Genomic DNA, 21992 nt, shown 5'->3' with positions numbered 1-21992 from the left:
AATTCTAAAGAATATCACTGGATATCAAACTCTTTACTTTCAGCACTTTTCACTATGTTGTCGATTGTATCCTGGCTTCTATGGTGTCAGATGTGACATCTGCAGTAATTCAAGTCATTGTTCCTCCATATGCAATGCCTTGTTTTTCTCTGACTGCCTTCAGAACATTTTCATTGTCACTAATTTTCAGCATTTTGATTATGATGTATCCAAGAATGAATTTATTTAATTTATTCTGAGATTTGTTGAGCTTCTTGAACCTGTTCATTTATGTTTCTCTCCAAATTTGGTGAGTTTTCAGCCATTATTTCTTCTTTCTTTCTTTTTTTTTTTTTTTGAGGAAGATTAACCCTGAGCTAACTACTGCCAATCCTCCTCTTTTTGCTGGGGGCAGACTGGCCCTGAGCTAACATCCGTGCCCATCTTCCTCTACTTTATACGTGGGACACCTACCACAGCATGGCTTTTGCCAAGCGGTGCCATGTATGCACCTGGGATTCGCAGTGGTGAACCCTGGGCCGTGGAGAAGCGGAATGTGCAAACTTAACCACTGCTCCACTGGGCCAGTCCCTCAGCCATTATTTCTTTAATTTTTTTCTTCACCACATTTTTTTTATCATCTCATTGTAGATTCTGATGACATGAATGTTAGACCCTTTGACATTGTCCCACAGGTCTCTGCGACTCTGTTCATCCTTTTTCCCCCAATCTTTTTTCTATTATTTAGATTTAATCTTTTTATTTATCTATCTTTAAGTTCACCAGCTCTATCTTCTGTCACCTCAATTCTGCTATCAAGCCCATCAAGTAAATTTTTTAATTCAGTTAATGTGTTTTTTAGTCCTAATATGGATATTTGGTTTTTTCCCCCTTTATATTTTCTATTTATCTGCTGAAACTTTCTCTCTTTTCATTTTTTTAAAATGATTATGCACTCTTACTTTTTGGAGCATGGTTAAAATAGATGCTTTAAAGTCTATATCTGATAATTCCAGCATCCATGTCATTTTCAGGTTGGTGTCTGTTTATTGTCTTTTCCCTTGCCAGATGTTGAGATTTTCTGGTTATTTGTATGTAGACTAATTTTGAATTGTACCTGGAGTTATTGAATATTATGTTAGGAATTCTTGCTTTTATTAAATCATAGAGAGTATGCTCTTTATTTGTTTGTTTTAGCAAGCAGTCAACCAAATTTTGTACAGGCTGTGTGCACCCACCTGCCTCCTCTGAGCTGTTGTTCCAGTGTCAGTCCAGTTTTCAAAGCCTTTGCAGAGCTATTTTGCTCCATCTCATGTGATTGCCATCTAAGTCTTTGTTTGGGAATGGGACAGTGGTCTACCATATAGTTCAGTTCTTAAAGTTTTGGGCATGTTGTTTGGGATCAGATCCACATAGGCATAGCTCAGGGTGAGTATAGGTGAATTCATACAAAATATTTTGACATCACTTTCTCAAGCTCTCTACTCTCTGTGACCTCCCAGACGATACTGGCTTACAGGAATTTCCTTTCCTGGTCTTTTGACTAGAATGTCGTGACTGAATTTCTCCTCTATGTCATGCCCTTCCCACACTATGCCTCTGAGGCTGAGTGGTGAAAAGATATACGGAGAAAAAAAGCAATGGGCAATATCTTCATGCTCCTGGGACCAGTCTCTCGGGTCAGAAAGAAAGATTCCTTTCCTCTGTTTTAGGCACCTGCTCAACTTCTGGTACCATTACCACCACCATCACCGTGTGACTGCCTGGGAGCTGGGGTGAGATAAAATGGGAAAAAATGGGTGTTTTCCAAGTCCCCCTTCCCATTCCTTAGACCAGAAATAGAGCTCTTCCTGTCTGCTCTCCCTGCTCATTCTGGGTTTCAGGATGCCTTCGAATCTAGGTCCTGAGATACTGGAAAGGGGACAGCGAGGAGCTATCTACTAGTATAGTAGTCCTTAGAGTTCCGGTTTCCTTCCCTAATCTGCCTTAGTTTTCAGGGTCCTCAACTGGCTGTTCCATGCATTTTGTCCAGGGATTTTAGTTTCATTGAGTGCCTACTCCATTTTGAATGGAACCTGAACTTTCCCTTAATTTTGACAGAGGAAAAAAGATCTTTTGATGCTTTAGCTAAGCTTTGGTCCTTTTTTAATTATGAAAATTACTTAGAGTGGTAATTAACCACGTGGACTCTGGAGCCATCTGCTTGGGTTCAAATCTTGATTCCATCACTCTCTAGATGTGCAGCCTTCAGCAAGTTACTTGATCTCTGTGATTTTAAAGAGACATCTTTGATAATAATAGAAGCTACTTCATAGGCTTAATATTATAGGAGTCAATATTTGTGAAGTGTTAGAATATTTCCTGGCACATAGTAAGTGATATTTAAGTGTTTTTTATATAAACTAATGTCTATTGGCTCCATAGATTATAAGGAAGGAGTTTCCCTTTTGCATTTTCCAATTCCCTTGGTGTCTAACATCATTTTGTTTGTAGAAGGCTACAGAGAAGAGTAAAAAGACTATGGACATTAGAATCAGGATGATCTGAAGTTAAATCAGGTGTAAAACATCTAGCCCAATGTCCATCACATGTGGAGAGCAATGTAAATGTTTCCTCCTTCTTAATTTAAAGGAAAATGTGCGCTGCCCAAAGCCCACCGTTCCTGATTATTGCCGTAGTCCTACTTCATGCACTCATCCATTTCATTTCTGGATTTGTTTGTTAATTAATTCATTTGTTCATTTATTTTAAAAAATGTATTAAGTACCTACTTTGTGCCAGGATATGTTCTAGGTGCCAGAGAAATAATGATGAGCAAAATAGACATGATTCTTGCCATCACGGAGTTTATGTTCATCAAAGAATCATCTAAACATACAATTACAAATTATGATGGGTACATTGAAGAAAAAGTACACAGTGCTTTCTGAACACATAACAAAGGGATCTAACCTAATTAGGGGAGGTGAAGGAGGAAGGTGGTTAATAATGGCTTGAACTGAGATCTGAATAATGAGTGGGAACTAAATTGGCCAACTGGTGGGGAAGAGCAGAGTAGAGGAAGGGGGAAGAGTGTCTCTGATGGAGACGACAGCACTTTCAAAGGCCCTGTGGTAGGATGAGAGGCATGTTCAGGAACTAAGATCATTGTTGAGGTCGTTAGTGAGGGAGGTTAGAGGAGAATGACACCAGAAGAGGATGAAGCAAGATGGAGATTTAGATTGGGGCAGGCCTCTTGAGCTTTGGGAACGACTGTATTGTAAGAACAGGATATGGGAATTGAATATTTTTAAATGGGGTGGAGGGGGTGGGATAGGAAGGGACAATGATGTGATCAGATTTACTCTGGAAAATTATAACCATGACCACTCTCACGTAGGAAATGGTTTGAGGTTTACAGTCATTGTTATAAGTCTAGGTTTGCTTAGAATCAATGTCCTCCACAATTACTTCCTCTGGGCTCTTAAGGGGCGCCACCAAACTCTCCACAGTGAAAACCAAAAAGCTTGGCATCAGCATTTAGAAATATGATTGGCGATGTCACTCACTGTCTAATGTTCTCCCTGTACCTTCTGGATGTGTTTTGTTGGTTTAGGCAAATCATCTTCCTCTGGAAGCCAGCATCAAAAGCTGCAGGGATGAGCTCCCTTCGTGCTGGGAAACAATGAAACAGATCCACCAAGAGAGGGGCAAACAGGAGATGAGAGTCCTCATGATGTTTGACTTTCCGGATCCAGTCAATCCTGAAATTGCTTCCACTCCTTTTTTCCCTATGGTTTGGGTTTCCTGGGCCAACAAATTTCTTCTTGTACTTAAGCTAAATTGCAACTGAAAGAGGCCTGTCTAATGCACTCTTTTGGGAAGTTCTCAGAGACCAAGTTTTACTTTGCGTGCTAATTAACTTAACTCAAGGATGAGCTGGGGTCACCCCGTCCTTTGGATTCAATAAAATTTGGCACAAACTCGCATCTCACGTGCAGAAGAAAAGGCAATGTTTTCCCCTTGGGATTCATGTTGGGGGGAGGGTGGAGACAAGGGAGGGGAAGGAGGGAGTGTGTGAAAGTTCTCTGGCGTGTGGTTCTGCCCTCAGTGAACTCTCAGCCATATTCAGTTCTCACTTCTGGCTACTGTTCTCTTTCTCTGTGTCCCAGTTCGGGAGCTCAGCCCCATTACCTTGATTGCCCCAAATCATTCTCACCGGGCATCCATGTGTTGGGTAAATCTTGCTCCAAGTCTGGGTGGCAGAGATGTTAACATTTTGAAATTGCAAAGAACTTGAAAGTACGCAAGAGACAATAATCTTAACATATGCCAGAATTTCTCGGTGATGACTCTTGCTGCATGTTTCTGCCTCAATCACGCTGTTCTCACCTTAGCCCCTGCTGCATCGTCCAGTCCTAAACCCTTTGAACTTCCTATGCAGACAAGTTTCCTATCTTCTGATTTCACTGTCTCCTTATAGAACCTCCCACCCAGAGCAGCCTGGAGACCTCCACCACTTATAAATAAAGTCCCCTCCTTGAGGAAAACTCCCTACTAACTGTTACATGAAGGATTTTTCACCCCACTGCACTATCTGTCTATACTCTGTTTTTACCTCTTTGACATCTCCTTTTCTATCACTTATTTTTATCCCTTGCCCCAAATTCAGCAAAACAAACAAACAAACAAACAAAAAACTCCTGGCATTGATTTTTAATGGTGTGCCTTGCTCTCATTGAGCAAATGGCTTTGAAAGGATTATTTTCACTCATCTACTGGGATCTTGGGGGGACCCCTCCTCCCCACCCCTGCAACTCAGTAATTCTAAGGTACCAAGTTGGCATCAGCTCTGAACAGTCTCTTTTGTGTCATGCAACCCTTCCCCTCTCTTCCCCCCGCCATGCCTAATGGGAGCTTCGGCAAAAGAAAGAAAAAAACCTGACTGGGTTCCAGCTCTTCTCTTGCCTTTTTCTCCCAGGTCTCATGTTACTTGAATGAGGGGCTCTCTGCGCTTGAACCTTCTGTGCTCAGCTGTGTAAGCTGACAGCTTCCCTTTCTTCTCCTGTCGTGAGAAAGCTTTCGGGGGCTTGGGCATGCTATCTCTTCGCCAGCACAGAGGTGGAACAATGCTCCAGCTCAGATCGGCCTCAGAGGTACAGCATTGCTCAGGCCCTGACCCCACATTAGCTGGCCCTGGCTCCATCCGCTGTCCCTCTGCTGTCTGCTCCTGTGACTTGTTCGAGGAAACACCAGTATTGGTGGTAGATCTCTCGTACCACACATAGCTTTCTTGTCCCTGGACACAGGAGAGGGAAGTGTGGGAAGGGTGGCACAGTGAGCTATGCTTTCTGTGGTACAAACACAAGGCCTGACTAATGTCAGTGGTCAAACAGATTTTCCTAACAACCAGAGCCAGGAGGAATGCCTGCAGGAGACAGAATAAGTCCGTCAATGCCCCTTTCACCTTTCCTTCTTCCACTTAAAGTGTAAAATGCAAGCATTGTGCATTATTTGTGCATGCCACAAATTTTCCTAGCCCATACATTCCACATGCCAGATCCTAAAAAATGTTGAATTCAATATGAAAGGCGAAAAGACGTCAGGTGTCACTAACAATGTTAATCATAATAATTAATGCTCGTGGATACTACTACTATTTATTGAGCACTTAGTTACACACCAGGTACTGTGCTAAGTCCTTCACATGAATGCCTCATTGAATCCTTCCAAAAATCCTATGGGTTAGATTTGCTCTTTCTCTCCATTTTATAAACAGAGACAGAGAGGTTAAGCCATTTAAACCCAGCATATTTGTAGCAGAGCCAGAATTTGAACCCAGAGCACTGCCACACTCTGTGTGCTGAGTTGCATACTGTATTCACACATGGCCTGAATGTATTAGAAAAGTGGTCTTGACTCTTGGTGGATATTGGGCAGTTGTTAATGAGAAAATTCATATGTATGCAAAGAAAAGCGAAGGGCACTTTTCTTCTTTGGATGCTCTTTGTCTTCTTTTCCTGTAGACATCAGGCTTCTTTGGATGGTTTCCGTTCATGTTACTCTGATGCCAGATAGGTTTAAGGAGCTCAGACGCCCCGAGGGATAGCTTTGATGTAAAACTGCAAGTTTAGAGAACTTCTTTCATCCCTAACACTGCATAAGTGTTTTCAGGAACAGGAAAGCCAGTGTTTTGGTGTGCAATGTAGAAACGCAGAGTGGAGAGCTCTGGAAAGGTCCAGTTAGGATTTCTGCAGGGAACTAAAAGGCTTGCTGACTTCTCACTGGAGAGGGAATTTGTAACTCTCTCATTCAGCCAACATCATGAAACCATGGGTCAGGCTCTGTCTGTGAGCTGAGTATTGTGAGTGTAGGGTGACAGCCCAGTCCTCATCCTCTGGGGCTTACATTTTAGTGCAGGTAGATAGATAGAAACAAACAAATGTGGTGGGTTCAGGTCGTAATAAATCTGCTGTGGGGGACTGGAATTGGCCACCCCAAGATATGTCTCTTTGGCATGAGGATTATTTTGGGCTGGTTACTTTTAAAAACTGCAGACAGGAAAGAAACTCTGAAAAGTAGAATTTGCTTACCCTTTGTTAAGAGACATTTACATTGTAAAGGAAATCTCCATCTGTAAAGGTGTCTCCCGCTCTGTACCAGGAAGGAGGGATGATCTTATCTCTAGAAACTCTTGATCAATGTGGAAGGCAAGGACTCAAGTCTGCATAATAACCTGACTCTTGTTTACTGTACTTTTCTGGTAATCTCCCATGATCAACTCCCCCTCCACCCCCAACATCCTCTGCTTTCAGCTGAAGATGATTTTCAAGGTAGAGGCTTCAGCCATTTTGGTGAGTTGCTCAGGTTGCCTGAGCCTCTCCCATGTATACATGTTATAAAGCTTTGTTTAATTTTCTCCTGTTATTCTGTCTCATGTGAATTTAATTTGTTCTCCAGCCAGAAGAACCCAGAGCAGGTAGAGGAAATGTCTTCCTCCCCTACACTGCCACGCAGAGAGTAAAGCAGTGTAACGGGATAGAGACTGGCTAGACCAAGTCATCTGGGAAGACCTCCTTGGAGGGATAGTTGGGCTGAGGCCCCTTTAGACAAGAAGAGTCAGCCATGTGACGTGTGGAAAGAGCCCTTCAGAGAGGAATAGCTGAAATCACAAAGGCAATGGGCCAGGGATGAGCTTGACATGTTTGAGAAACAGAAGGAAGGCCAGTGTGACTGAAGAACAGCTGATGAGGAGGAGAGTGTTATGAGAAGAAGCAGCCAAGGCCAGATGAAGCGGGCTTTGCAGGGCACTGAGAAAGTCTGGAAAGCCATTAAAGATTTTGCAGCAGGGGACTGACATGACCCAATTTCCACTTTTAAACAAACGTGCTGGCTGTTGTTTGGAGAATAGATTGTTGTGGGACAATCTCAGAGAGAGGCAGGGAGACCATTAGGACGCTACTAGACTTGGCCAGGGGAGAGATGACAGGGACTCAGAATAGGGAAATAGCAGTGGACACACGGAGGAGAGGACAGATGCAAGATCTGTTGCCCATTTTTTAATTGGGTTGTTTGCTTTTTTCTCATTGAATTTTGAGAGTTCTTTATTTATTCTGAATAATAGTCCTTTGTCACATACATGGTTGCAAACATTTTCTTCCAGTCTGTAGCTTTTCTTCCAAGATAAGGACAAATTTTTAGGAATTCCAACTTATCAAATTTGCCTTTTCTGAATCATGCTCTTAGTGTCATATCTAAGAAATCTTTGCCCAACTCAGAGTTCCAAAGAGTTTTCTCTTGTTTTCTTCTAGAAGTTCTATAATTTTAGGTTTTATATTTCAGTCTGTCACTTGTTTTGAGTTAATTGTTATATATGGTGGGAGGTATGAATTGAATTCTTTTTTTTATATGAATATCCAACTGTGAAAGCACCATTTGTTGCAGACGAACTTTTATCTACCAAACTGCCTTTGCATCCTTCTCAAAAGTCAGTCGCCCACTCATGTGTGAGTCTACTCCTGTACTCTTCACTTCACTCTGTGGCTTATTTGTCTACCTTAATGCCAATCCCACACTGTCCTCATAGCTGCAGCTTTATAAAGTCTTAAAGACAGGTAGTGTTAGTCTCAACCTGATTTTTTGTTTCCAAATAAATTTTAGAATTAGCTTGTCAACTTCTGCAAGAAAGTGTGTTAGAATTTTTTGAGACTGCATTGAATTATTGATCGATTTGAGGAGATTTAACATATTTTGAATCTTCCAATCCATGAACATGGAATGTATCCTCCATTTATTTATATCTTTAATTTTTGTCAACAATGTTTTGTAATTTGTAATGTACAGGTCATGCACAACTTTTGTCAGATTTATTGGAAAGTATTTCAAGGCTTTTCTTTATAAAAAATAAAAATTGTATATAGTTACGGTGTACAACATGATGATTTGATATACATAGTGAAATGATTACCACAATCAAGGTGATTAACATTTCTCCTCACATTGTTACCTTTGTTTGCGTGTGGTGAGAACACATGAAATCTGTCTTAGCAAATTTCCAGTATTTAATGCAATATAGTTAATACAGTCATCATACTGTACATTAGATCTCTAGGCTTATTCATTCTGTACATGGCGACCTTGTACTCTTTGACAAATGTGTCCCTATTTCCTCCACCCCCCACCTCTGGTAATCACTGATCTACTCTCCGCTTCTATGTATTCAACTTTTTGAGATTTTACATATAAGTGAGATCACACAGTCCTTTTCTTTCTGTGTCTGGCTTATTTTATTTAACATAATGTCCTCCAGGTTCATCCATGTTGTTGCAAATGGCAAGATCTCCTCCTTCTTTTTTAAAGCTGAATAATATTCCACTGTATGTATATACCACAGTTTCTGTATCCATTCACTTGTCGAAGGGCACTTAGGTTGTCTCCCTATCTTGGCTACAGTGAAGAATGCTGCAATGAACGTGGGCAATGAGCACAGCTATCTATTCGAGGTACTGATTTCATTTTCTTTGGGTATACACCCAAAGGAGAGATTGCTGGATCATACGTAGTTCTATTTTTACTTTTTTTGAGGAACCGTCATACTGTTTTCTGTAGTGGCTGTACCAATTTAAGTTCCCACCAACAATGCATAAGGGTTCATTTTTCTCCACATTCTTGCAAACACTTATCTTTTATCTTTTTGATAATAACCATCTTAACAGGTATGAGGTGATGTCTCATTGTGGTTTTGATTTGCATTTCCCTGATGATTGGTAATGTTGGGCACCCCTTCATATACCTGCTGGCCGTTGGTATGCCTATTTAAAAATTGAGTTGTTTGGGGGCCAGCACAGTGGCATAGTGGTTAAGTTCATGTGCTCCACTTTGGCGGCCTAAGGTTTATGGGTTTGGATCCTGGGGTGGACCTACACACCACCCAGCAAGCCATGCTGTGGTGGCATCCTACATACAAAATAGAGGAAGATTGGCACAGATGTTAGCTCAGGGACAATCTTCCTCCAGCAAAAAGAGGAAAATTGGTAACAGATGTTAGCTCAGAGCCAATCTTCCTCACCAAAACAAAAAGAAAAATGGTTTGTTTTATGCTATGGAATTTTATTTCATGAGCTCCTTATATATTATGGATATTAATCTCTTATCAGATATATGGTTTGCAAATATTTTTCCCAGCCTGTAGCTTGCCTCTTAATTTTGTTGATGGTTTCCTTTGCTGAGCAGAAGCTTTTTAGTTTGATGTAGTCCCACTTGTTTATTTTCGTTTTTGTTGCCTTTGCCTTTGGTGTCAATCCAAAAAGTCATTACCACGGCCAATGTCAAGGAGCTTTTCCCAAATGTTTTCTTCTAGGAGTTTTACAGTTTCAGGTCTTACTGTAAGACCTTACATGGTTTAAGTTTTTAATCCATTTTGAGCTGATTTTTCTGAATAGGGTAAGATAAGGGTCTAATTTCTTTCTTTGGCATGTGGATATCCAGTTTTCCCAACACCATTAAGTGAAGAGACTGTCATTTCCCCATTTGTATTTTTGGTCCCTTTGTCAAAAATTAAGTGACTATATATGCTTGGGTTTATCTCTGGGCTTTCTATTCTGTTCCATTGGTCTCTGTGTCTGTTTTTACGGCAGTCCCATATTGTTTTGATTACTGTAGCTTTGCAATATAATTTGAAATCAGGGAGTGTGATGCCTCCAACTCTGTTCATCTTTCTCAGAATTGGTTTGACTACTCAGATCTTTTGTGGTTTCATACAAATTTTAGAATTGCTTTTGCTATTTCTATGAAAAATGTCATTGGAATTTTGACACGGATTGCATTGAAAGTGTGTAGTAGTAAGGATATTTTAACAATGTTGATTCTTCCAATTCATTCCATTTATTTGTGTTTTCTTCAGTTTCCTTCTTGAATGTTTCATAGTTTCGGCACACAGATATTTCACCTCCTTGGGTAAATTTGTTTCTAAGTATTTCATTCTTTTTGATACTATTGTAAGTGAGATTGTTTTCTTGACTTCATTTTGGATAGAACTTTTTGGTGTAGAGAAATGCAATTGATTTTTGTATGTTGATTTTGTATCCTGCAACTTTACTGAATTTATTTATTAGTTTTAATAGTTTTTCTGTGGAGTTTTTAGGGTTTTCTACATGTAGGATCATGACATCTACACACAGAGACTATTTTACTTCTTCCTTTGTGATTTGGATGTCTTATCTATTTTTCTTTCCTGATTGCTCTGGCTAGGACTTCCAGTACTATGTTGAATAGGAGTGGTGAGAGTGAAAAATCTTGTCTTGTTCCTGATCTTTGAGGAAAAGCTTTCAACCTTTCACCATTCAGTGTGATGTTAGCTGTGGGTTTGTCCTATATGGCCTTTATTATATTGACCTATGTTCCCTCTATACCCAATTTGTTGAGTGTTTTTTTTTTTAATCATGAAGGATGTTGTATTTTGTCAACTGCATTTTCTGCATCTATTGCGATGGTATGTGGTCTTTATCTTTCATTCTATTAATGTGCTGTATCACATTGATTGATTTGCTAAACCACAATGTGATTGGTATGTTAAACCAAACTTGCATCCCAGGGATAAATCCCACTTGGTCATGGTGCATAATCTTTTTGATGTGTTGTTAAATTTGATTTGCTAATATTCCATTGAGGATTTTTGCATCTATGTTCATCAAGGATGTTGGCCTGTAGTTTTCTTTTCTTGTGTCTTTGCCTGACTTAGGTATCAGAGCAACGCTGGACTCCTAAAATGAGTTTGTAAATATCCTTTCTACTTCTCTATTTTGGAAGAGTTTAAGAAGGACTGGTATTAATTTTTCTTTGAATGTTTGGTAGAATTCAGTCAGAAAACCATCTGAGTCTGGTTTTCTCTTTTTGGTGGGGGGGTTTGATTACTATGTCAATGTCCTTATTTCTTATTAGTCTGTTCAAGCTTTCTGTTTCTTCTTGATTCAGTCTTGGCATGTTGTTTGTTTCTAGGAATTTGTAAATAGTATTTGCAAATTTTAATTTCTGATTGCTTGTTGTTAGTAAAGAGAAATAAAATTGGATTTTTTATGTTAATCTTCTATCCTGTAACCTTGCTAAAGACACTTATTTTTTCTAGTAGTTTTTAGTAGATTCCATAACATTTTCTGCATAGACTATCATATCATATGTGGATAAAGACAGCGTTGCCTCTTCCTTCCAATCTGGATGCTTTTTATTTCTTTTTCTTGCCTTATTGACCAGTTTGAACCTCCAGTACAGTGTTGACTAGAAGTGGTCAGAGAGAACATCTTTGCCTTGTGCCTCATATTAGGGGGAAAGCATTCTGTCTTTCACCATTAAGTATTGTGTTTTCTGTAAATTTTTCATGGAATTTATCAAACTGAGGAAATTTCCTTCTAGCTCTAGTTTGAAGATAATTTTTTATCAGGAATGAATATGTGATTTTGTCAAGTGCTTTTTTGTGTGTCCATTACTGTGATTATAGATGGTTATATATATTTTTCTTGTTGTTAACATGGTGAATAACATTAATTGATTTTCATATGGTAAACTGATCTTGTATTTCTGAAATAAATCCCACATGATCATGATGTATTATCACTTTTGTATGTTATTTGACTCCATTTGCTAAAATTTAATAAGAACTTTTACATCCGTGTTCATGAGAGATGTTGATGTGTAGTATTCTTTTTTCATAATATCTTTGTCTGGATTTGGTATCAGGGTAATGCTAGCCTTATAGAATAAGTTGGGGAAAATTCTCTCCTCTTCCAATTTCTGGAATAATTTATGAAGAATTGGTATTATTATTTTTTATTAAATATTTTAGTAGAATTCTCCAGTGAAGTCGTCTGACCCTGGAGTTTTGTGTGAAGATTTTAGCTATAAATTTGACTTCTTTAATACATATAGACCTATTCAGGATATCTATTTCTTCTTGAGTGAGCTTTGTTATTTTATGTCTTCCAAGGAATTTGTTCATTTCATCTAGGTTGTTGAAATTATTGCCATAAAATTGCTTATAATATTCTCTTATCATTCTTTTACTATCTGTATACTCTGTAGTGATGTCACCGTACTTATTCCTGCTACTGGTAATTTATATCTTCTCTCTTTTTCCTGATCAGTCTTACTAGAGATTTATCAGTTTTTTTATTTTTCCTTTCATTTCCTCATTGACCCAATAGTTGTTCAGTGTCATTTTATTTAATCTCCACATATTTGTGGCTTTTCTGGTTTTCTTCCTGTAGTTGCTTTCCAGTTTCATACTGTTGTGGTCAGAAAAGATGCTTGGTATTATTTCAATCTTCTTAAATTTATTGAGACTAGTTTTGTGGCCTAATATGTGATCAATCCTAGATAATGTTCCATGTGCCTTTGAAAAGAATGTGTATTCTGTGGTTTTTGGATGGAATGTTCTGTATATATCTACTAAGTCCACCTGGTCTAATGTGTCATTTAAGGTCCATGTTTCCTGATTGACCTTCTGTTTGGATGATCTATCCATTGGTGTAAGTGGAGTGTTAAAGTCCCCTACTATTATTGTGTTTCTGTCTATTTCTCCTTTTATGTCTGTTAATAATTGCTTTATACTTTTAGGTGCTCCTATATTGCTTGCATGGATATTTACAAGTGTTATATCCTCTTGTTGAATTGTTCCCTTTATCATTATGTAGTATCCTTTTTTGTTTCTTGTTACAGTTTTTGTTTTAAAGTCTATTTTGTCTGATATAAATATTGCTACCCCAGCTTTCTTTTCATTGTCATTTGAATGGAGTATCTTTTTCCATCCCTTCACTTTCAGTTTGTGAGGGTCTTTAGGCCTGAAGTACGTCTCTTGTATGCAGCATATATATGGGTCTTGTTTTTTTATACAATTGGCCTCCCTATGCCTCTTGATTGGAGCATTTAGTCCATTGACATTTAAAGTAGCTATTGATAAGTATGTATTGATAAGTATTGCCGTTTTGTTACATTTTTTCTGGATGTTTTTAGTAGTTCTTCTCTGTCCCTTTCTTCTCCTCTTGCTCTCTTCCCTTGTGATTTGATGGCTTTCTTTAGTATTATGTTTGGGTTCCTTTCTCTTAATTTTTTCTATGTTTATTATAGGTTCCTGGTTTGTGATTACCATGAGGTTCATATATAATAACCTATGTAAATAGCAATCTATATTAAGTTGATGGTCTCTTAAGTTTGACCTCTTGCTCAAAGCTCTACTGTTTTACTCCCCTCCTCCCACATTTTATGTTTTTGTTATCACGTTTAATCTCTTTTTTTGTGTGTGTACATCTATTAACCACTTATCTTGCAAACAGACAATTTTAGTACTTTTGTCTTTTGACCTTCATATTAGCTTCATAGATGGCTGATCTGCTAACTTTGCTGTGTATTTGCCTTTGCCAGTGATTTTATTTTCTTTTTTTTAAACAATTTTCTTATTCTTATTTGCGGTCTTTTCTTTTCCACTTAAATAGGTCCCTTTAACAGTTCTTGTAAGACTAGTTTACTGGTGATAAACTCCTTTAATTTGTGCTTGTCTGGCAAACTCTTTATCTCTCCTTCCATTCTGACTGATAACCTTGCTGGGTAAAGTATTCTTGCCTGTATTCTTTTTTCCTTTCAGCACTTTAAATATATCATGCCACTCCCTTTTAGCCTGTAAGATTTCTGCTGAGAAGTCAGCTGATAGCTTTATGGGGTTTCCTGTGTATGTAACTTGTTGCCTTTCTCTTTCAGCTTTTAGGATTCTCTCTTTGTCTTTAATTCTTGACATTTTAATTATAATGTGTCTTGGTCTGGGCCTCTTTGAATTCATCTTGTTTGGTACTCTCTATGCTTTCTGTAAATGGATGTCTGTTTCCTTCCTTACATCAGGAAAGTTTTTAGTTAGTATTTCTTTGAATAGATTCTCTGCTCTTTTGTCTCTCTCTTCTCCTTCTGGGACACCTATAATATGGATGTTAATGTGCTTGATGCTGTGCCAGAGGTCCCTTACACTGTCCTCATTCTTTTTAATTCTTTTTTCTTTTTTCTGTTCTGCCTAAGTGATTGCCTCTAGTCTTTCGTCCAGCTGACTGATCCATTCTTCTGTATCATCTGCACTGCTATTGATTCCCTCTAGTGAATTTTTCATTTCCATGATTGTATTCTTCAGTTCTGATTGGTTCTTTTTTATATTTTCCAATTCTTTGTTGAAGTTCTCACTGTATTCATCTATTCTTATCCCTAGATGAGTGAGCATCCTTATGACTATTAGTTTGTACTTTTTATCAAGTAGATTGTTTATCTCTGTTTTGTTTAGTTCTATTTCTGAGGATTTGTCCAGTTCCTTTATTTGGAATATATTCTTTTGTCTCCTCATTTTGCCTATTTCTCTGTGCTTATACCTATGTTTTAGGTAGATCAGCTATGTCTCCCAATCTTGGGGAGATGGCCTTATGTAAGAGATGCCTTATGAGGCCCAGCAGTGTGCTTCACTCTCATCACCAGTTCCAAATATTCCAGGAGAGTCTCCTGGGTGTGCTATGTGTGTCCTTCTGTTGTGATGGGGCTGCTCTTACTGCAGGGGCATGGGAAGACTAGGCTGTCCCCTGGCAGGCTGGTTGTAAGGCTCAACTGCATGCAGCTGCTTTGGTCCCTTCAGTCGTATTATTGGGTGGGGAGAACCTCAGCACAGTTGACTGCAAGGTCTAATAACACATTCCTGCTTCAGTTTTTCTGTTAAGTGAGTAGGCCCCCAGTGTAGCTGGATGCTAGGCTCAGGGTCTTACAATTGCTGTAGGCCTCTGACCTGCAAGGCTGTTGTCTGCTCTCTGCATAGTACAGCTGTGTGGGGCCGGCAGCAGGTGTGGCAGCACACAACTGTTTCTGGTGTTGTAAGCTGGAGCGGATACCTTGTATGGCTGTTTGAGAAGCACAAATCTGCTGCAGCCAATAAATTCCACTGCCTGCAGGCCCACACAGCCCATCAGTGCAGTCCTACCCCACGTGCATGCCCCACCCACTAAAGCAGACCTATTCGTCCTGCTGCAAAGGCCCCATACACTCCACCAATGCAGGCCCACCGCTCACACACTCCCTGTCCCACAAAGGCAGACCCACTCACCCACTGCAGAGGTCCCATACACTCTATCTATGCAGGCCCACAAGTTGCCAGAGGGCTTACTAGTGCATGGGGCCTGTCTCTAGGGCAGGCTGTCTTCCCTGCTGGAGCTGGATCAGATCAGTGCTCTGGGGGGTGGGGCAAACCCCTATGCTAACAGGCCAGGGGGAAAACTCCAATGGTGTCTGCCAGTGTCTGTGTCAGCATGCCTGTACTAGGTCACAATAATGACAGTCGCCAATGTCTCAGTCCCTGGCAAGGTGGTCCTAGCCACCTCTTGCCTTGAGATGCACTCAGAGCCTATCTAGTAAGTTGTTTTTAACCAAAGGACTGTGCATTTTTCTTTGTGGTGCTTTTGTATTGCTTTCTGAAATGGGTGAATTTGTGCATGGGCCCTATAAGGCTGGGCTTTTCCTTCTCCTATGTCTGATAGCTTTTCTGGGGGTATTTCCCACTGTTGTTAATAGCCAGTGAAGATAGATATTATGACACTTGTCTTGGGTGTGCTGAGTTCAAAAGCTGATTATTGTGGCAAAGCTCTCCCATTCATATCCCCTGCTCCTTCAAGGAAATCTTCATAGCTTAAGATTGCTCCTCGCCATGAAACACCATGGCTAGAAGGTGGCTCTTTTCTCTCCAGAAGGTATTTCTGCCTCTTCCACGTTGGTCAGCACTGTCCCTTGTTGTAGGGGTTCTTTTTTTTACCTAGTTTCTGGTTCTCTCTCAAGGGTAATTGTTCCAAGAGCAGTTGTAAAGTTGTTGTGTGTGGGAGGAGGTGAGTTCAGAGTCTGTCTACACTGCCATCTTCCCAGCAATCCCCCTCCTGGTTTCTTAAGTTGGAATGTAAAGTCATTGATTTAACAGCTTTCTTCTTATCTAATATAGCCATTTGGGCTATAAATTTTCTTCTAAGTATTACTGTAGTGGCATCTCACAAAATTTTAATATATGGTGCTTCTATTTTCATTAATTTCAAAATAAGTTCTAATATACCTTTGCTTGACTCATGAATTATCTAGAAATGTATTAGTTTTCAAATATTTGGGGGTTTTCCACATATCTTTGAGTTATTAATTTCTTATTTAATTCCACTGAGCTCTGAATACATACTTTGTACGAATTGACTCCTTTAAAATTTATTAACTTGTTTTATAACCGTCAGTATGGTCTATCTTGGTAAGCATTTTACGCGAAATTAAAAGGCATATGCATTCTGCTATTGTTTAGTGCAGTGTTCTGCAAATGTCAGTCGGGTTAATTTGGTTGATAGTTCGTTGAGTTCTCTATACCCTTCCTGATTTTCTGTTTACTTCTATTAACTATTAAGAGAAAGGTATAAAAATTTATGATTATAAATGTGAATTTGTCTATTTCTCCTTGTAGTTCTCTCATTTTTTGCTTAATGTATTTTAACGCTGTGTTATTAGGTCTGTAAATGTTTAGGATTGCTATGCCCTCTTAATAAATTGACCATTTTTTCATTATGAAATGACCTTCTTTATCCCTGGCAATATTCTTTGCTCTGAAATCTACTTTGTTGGATATAACATTGCCACTTCAGATTTCTTTTGAATTATGATAGCATAGTAAATATTATTCCATTCTTTTACTTTTTAACTTATTTGTCTTCCTATATATGAATTTGATATCTTATAGACAGCACATAGTTGGCTCTTGACTTTTTAAAAATCTAGGTTGACAATCTCTGCCTTTCATTTGGAGTGCTTAGACTTTTATATCTAATGTGATTTATCAGTATGGTAGGGTTTAAATCTATAACTTTGATATTAATTTTCTATTTAGCTCATCTCTTCTTTGTCCCCTTTCTCCTCTTTTCTGCCTTCTTTCAGATTGTTATTTAAGATTCCATTTTATCTCCTTTGTTGGCTTATTAGCTGGAAATCTTTGTTTTATTGCTTTAGTGATTGCTTTAAATCTTATAGTATATATTTTTAACTTATTTCAATCTACTTTCAAGTTATATTATATCATTTCACATATACTACAAAAATCTTGCAAAAGAATACTTTCATTTCTCACCTTCCAGTCTTTGTGCTATTTTTGTTATACATTTTACTTCTACAGATGTTATAACCCCCATTACATTCTTATTATTTTTTGTTTAAACAGTTTATTGTTTTTAAAGTAAATTTTAATAGTAAGAAAATATATTTATCAATGTAGTTACCATTTCCAATATCCATTATTCCTTTATATATCTATATTTGCATCTGTTATCATTTTCCTTTTGCCTGTAGGGCTTTCTTTAACTTCTCTGGTAGTGCAGATCTGAGTATTGAATTTGACTTTCAAGTTTTTGTCTTATGTCTGAAAAAGTCTTCATTTTGCCTCTGCTTTTGAAAGACTTTTTTGCTTGGTATAGAATTTTAAATGGATAGTTTTGTCTTTCAGTGATTTAAAGATGTTGCTTCATTGTCTTCTCATTTGTATTGTTTCCAGTAAGAAATTTACCAACATCTTTATCGTTTTTCTTCTGTACATATTGTATCTGTTTAATCTGGCTTAAAATTTTCTCTTTTCTCTGGTTTTAAACAATTTGATTATGTGGTGTCTTGGTGTAATTTTTTTTCATGGTTTCTTGTGCTTGGAGTTTGTAGACCTTCTTAAATTCTTAGGCTGGTAGTTTTTGTTAAATTGGAAAAAATTTCAGGAATTATTTCTTCAAATATTTTTTCTTCCCTGTCTTCCTTTAGACACTCCAAACACACACATATTACATTGCTTGAAATCGTGCCACAGCTCACTGAGCCTCTGTTCCTTTTTCTTTTATTCTTTTTTCTTTCTCTTCTTCATTTTGGACAGTTTCTAACTTTGTTTCTTTAAATTCACTAATCTTTTCTTCTACAGTGTCTACTCAGTCCTTATCTCATGCAATACTTTTCCTGTTACACATTTCAGTTCTTATTTCTCCAACTTCAATTTGAGTGGTTTTGTATATTGTTCATCATTCCACTTATCATGTGCAATCTTTCCTCTAAATTGTTTTTTTAATATCTAGAATGCAGTTTTAATACTTTTAGTGTTCCCCTTTTGTTAATTCTAACATCTGGGTCAATTCTGCATCAGTTTCAATGGGATGACTTTTCTCCTTATAATGGATTCTATTTTCCCATTTCTTTGCGTGCCTGGTAATTTTTGATTGGATGCCAGATATTTGCCAGTAATATGTTGAGTTCTCTAAGGGGGCTTTCTGTAGATCTATGGAGTCTTTTTCTATGTAACTCTTTCCTCTCTGGTACTCTGCGTGTGAACTCTCCAGCTGTCATGCTCTCCTTGAACCTTCATGTTCACATCCTCAGTCAGAGAATGATGCCTGGCTGCACCTGGGTTTCTCCTTCCTGTGCCATGGACTGGAAAGTCTCTCAATGGAGTAAGCTGAGGCAAATGTGGGACTCCCCTAATTTGTTTCCTGCCTCTCAGGGACCATTATCCTTTGTTGACTGATACCCAGTGTCTTGAAAACTATTGTTTCATATATTTTGTCTGTATTTTAGTGATTTCAGGGGCAAGGGTCCATGTTGCTACATCTTGGCTGGAAATGAGTGCCCTGAAGGTTATTTTTTAATGAATGACTTATAATGACAGAAAGGGTTGCTAATACTATGTGATCCCTTTCAGTATCGGATATCTCATGGGTTGACTTAGCACAGTAGGTGAGGCATATTCATTACATATTTATTACAAAAGATAAAGAACATTTCACTTTAAAATATTCTAATATTAAGGTGCAAGCTGTGTAACTGTAGCAGTAAGGGGTTTAAATGTTGATTGACTAATCTTTCAGAACTCTGGGAGTTAAACTTGACAGAATGTCAGTGAAAGTATTCACAGTACACAGGACAATTATTTATGACAGCTCATTTGTGGTGCTAATGGAACAAATAATGATTCTGTAAAGTTTTAGAATACATGGGCAGTTATCTCTGTTTCTACAAAGTTGATGCTCAAGATAAGAGTAAATTCATTTTCTTCTAACCAGGGAATTTTGTTTATGATATGAGAAAACTCATTCCTCATAAAGAAAAGGAGTTAGCTTGTCGTTCACTTAGAGGGCTTAGAAAAGTCCCAGGAAAATGGTAGTCACTTTCATAGATAACTATTGAATAAAAAATAGTATTATCTATCAATTATGGGAATAGCAAACTGGTGGCTTGTATGTAGTATTCTTCCTATCCACAAAGTGTTTTAGAAAATCAGGAGATTTCACACAAAAATCCAGATTTTCAGTTTCTCTTTGAGAGGGAAGCTTCCCATTAATACTCTTGGCTTCTTTCATTCATTTACACTAGCTTCATTTAGGTTTGCATCACTTTCCTCTATATTTCATCCTTCTGGGTTTTTTTTCATTGAAATATATTCCTAATAAAGATTAGGTCTAGAATATTGTGAGTAGTAAAAATACATCATTGAGGCAGGATTTCTTTAAGAGGCACTTTAAACTTATTACTTCTTTCTTGTGATGCTTTAAAATAATGGCCACAAAATCTCTGACACTACTCTCATTGAAAGAAAAGATTATGTCCTTTCTCCTTTTTTCCTTCCCTGGAATCTAGATAGACTTATGACTCAATTGGAACCAAGAGAATGTGGCAAAAGCAACACTGTGTGACTTCCTAATGTATTTATTACCATAAATAAAGAGAAATGCCCCTTCTATCTTGTTTGATGCGATCCCCACTTTTGGAGCAGTTTAAGAAGTTCACCCATCCCAAGGCTCCATATTGTGGGGAACCCCTGGCCTCACGGGGTAGAGGCTGTAGTCAGCAGCTCCACCTGGGGACCCAGCCAATCACCAGCATGAACTGCTCAACCGAGTGAAGACGCCTCCAGGCGATTTCAGACTCCAGGCATCAAGTGGTTCTCAGCCATCAGGAACTCTGAGCTGAGGCCTCAGATCTTGTGGAACAGAGATGAACTGTTCCCTCTGTACCCTGCCCAGATTTTGATTCACAGACTGTATAAACATGAAAAAAATGGCTGTTTTAAGCTGGTAAGTCATGGGGTAGCTTTTCACACAGCAATAGTAACTGGGACATAACTATTTGAAAATCCATTTGAACTAACTCTACACTAAAGAACACATACACTCATCTGAACTTCTCTATCTGTAAAATGGACATGAGAGTTTCTACAAAATTAAAGGAAGGAAAGGGTGCAATGTGCCAACTCCAGGGCCTGCAAGTGGTAGGTTCTTGCTTTTAAAAATAATTAAAACAAGAATAATGTATCTATATGGAATAGTGGTTCTACAATAGAAATTTAGAAGGGATACTTATACTGAAATGATTTCTTCTTGTCCTGTTGGCATTTCCCCCACAAATCCTAGCCCCTCATTACCAAGTAGAACTAGTGGTGGAGAAATTACTTGGATTCTGAGCGACACATCTGATTGAATGGAAGGCACACTACATAAAGGCAGCATTACAGGCATGTTAGAGGAAGAACAAAAACATGGTTTTTTCACCCTTTCGTCAGTTGTAACTGTAGGTTCGTCAGATAGTTGAAAAGTCAGTTAATCCAGGAATCATAAAACATTTGAGACCTTAAATACCTTGAACTCTTTGTTTTAACCAAACACATCCACTCCACCCCCCACAAATATGTAAACTACCTTTATAGTCTTTTCCTCTAGGGTCAAGGCCTTTTCCTTAGGTAGGGGGTCCCTAACTGGAGTTTCATATTGCCTCTCTTGTGTTAAATCATACCTGTAGTACACTGGCAGCGATTTTTACTCTAGTTCCTCAAAGGGGGGGGTGAGAACTTAAAAGATATAGATAGTTTTCAGTGGGAGGGCGAGGGGAGTTATAACTTTCCACCCTGCCATTGGAAAGGTGTCAATAAAGACTTCTTGAGTCAGGACATCCTTTGCTGGATTTGGAAGGATGGTAGAGTTGGAAAAGGTTGTGAAATGGTGGAGAATACAGACGGGAAGTCGTGTGCAAAGATGGAAGCAGTCAAGTTCAGAGCGTATTTAACAAATGGTGAACACTCAAGTTTCCTGGGGGTAAGCATGATGATTCTTACACCTGCTTTCCTAGAACATTCTTGACTTATGCCTGTTGTTAAAAAATCCCATCAAACTTAACATTTGTCCCAGATGAAAGTGTCCTGGTTTGGATAAGAAATTATATGGTCACCCTACCTAAAGGAGAGGAAGAGGAAGTAAGGATGAATGCCAAGTAAGCTCTTTCAACTTTAGTAGGCACTAGAGAGTCATGGAAGACTTGGGGAGTTGAGAGAATCAGGACTGAATTTTATAAGGGTCAATTCAGTAACACTGCAGGTTATACAATGGGGAAAAGAAAAGGGGAAAGAGGAGACGAAGTCGAGGTTTCTGGTAATAAGTAGTTTCGGAAAGCAGCCAAGAGAAGAGCAGGGGTTGAGGAAATGCAGGTGAAGGCAT

The sequence above is a fragment of the Equus przewalskii genome, chromosome 3, assembly GCF_037783145.1.
Source record: "Equus przewalskii isolate Varuska chromosome 3, EquPr2, whole genome shotgun sequence".
In the NCBI taxonomy this organism is placed as follows: domain Eukaryota; kingdom Metazoa; phylum Chordata; class Mammalia; order Perissodactyla; family Equidae; genus Equus; species Equus przewalskii.
The sequence above is the reverse complement of the archived record's forward strand: the minus strand, read 5'-3'. Positions refer to the sequence as shown.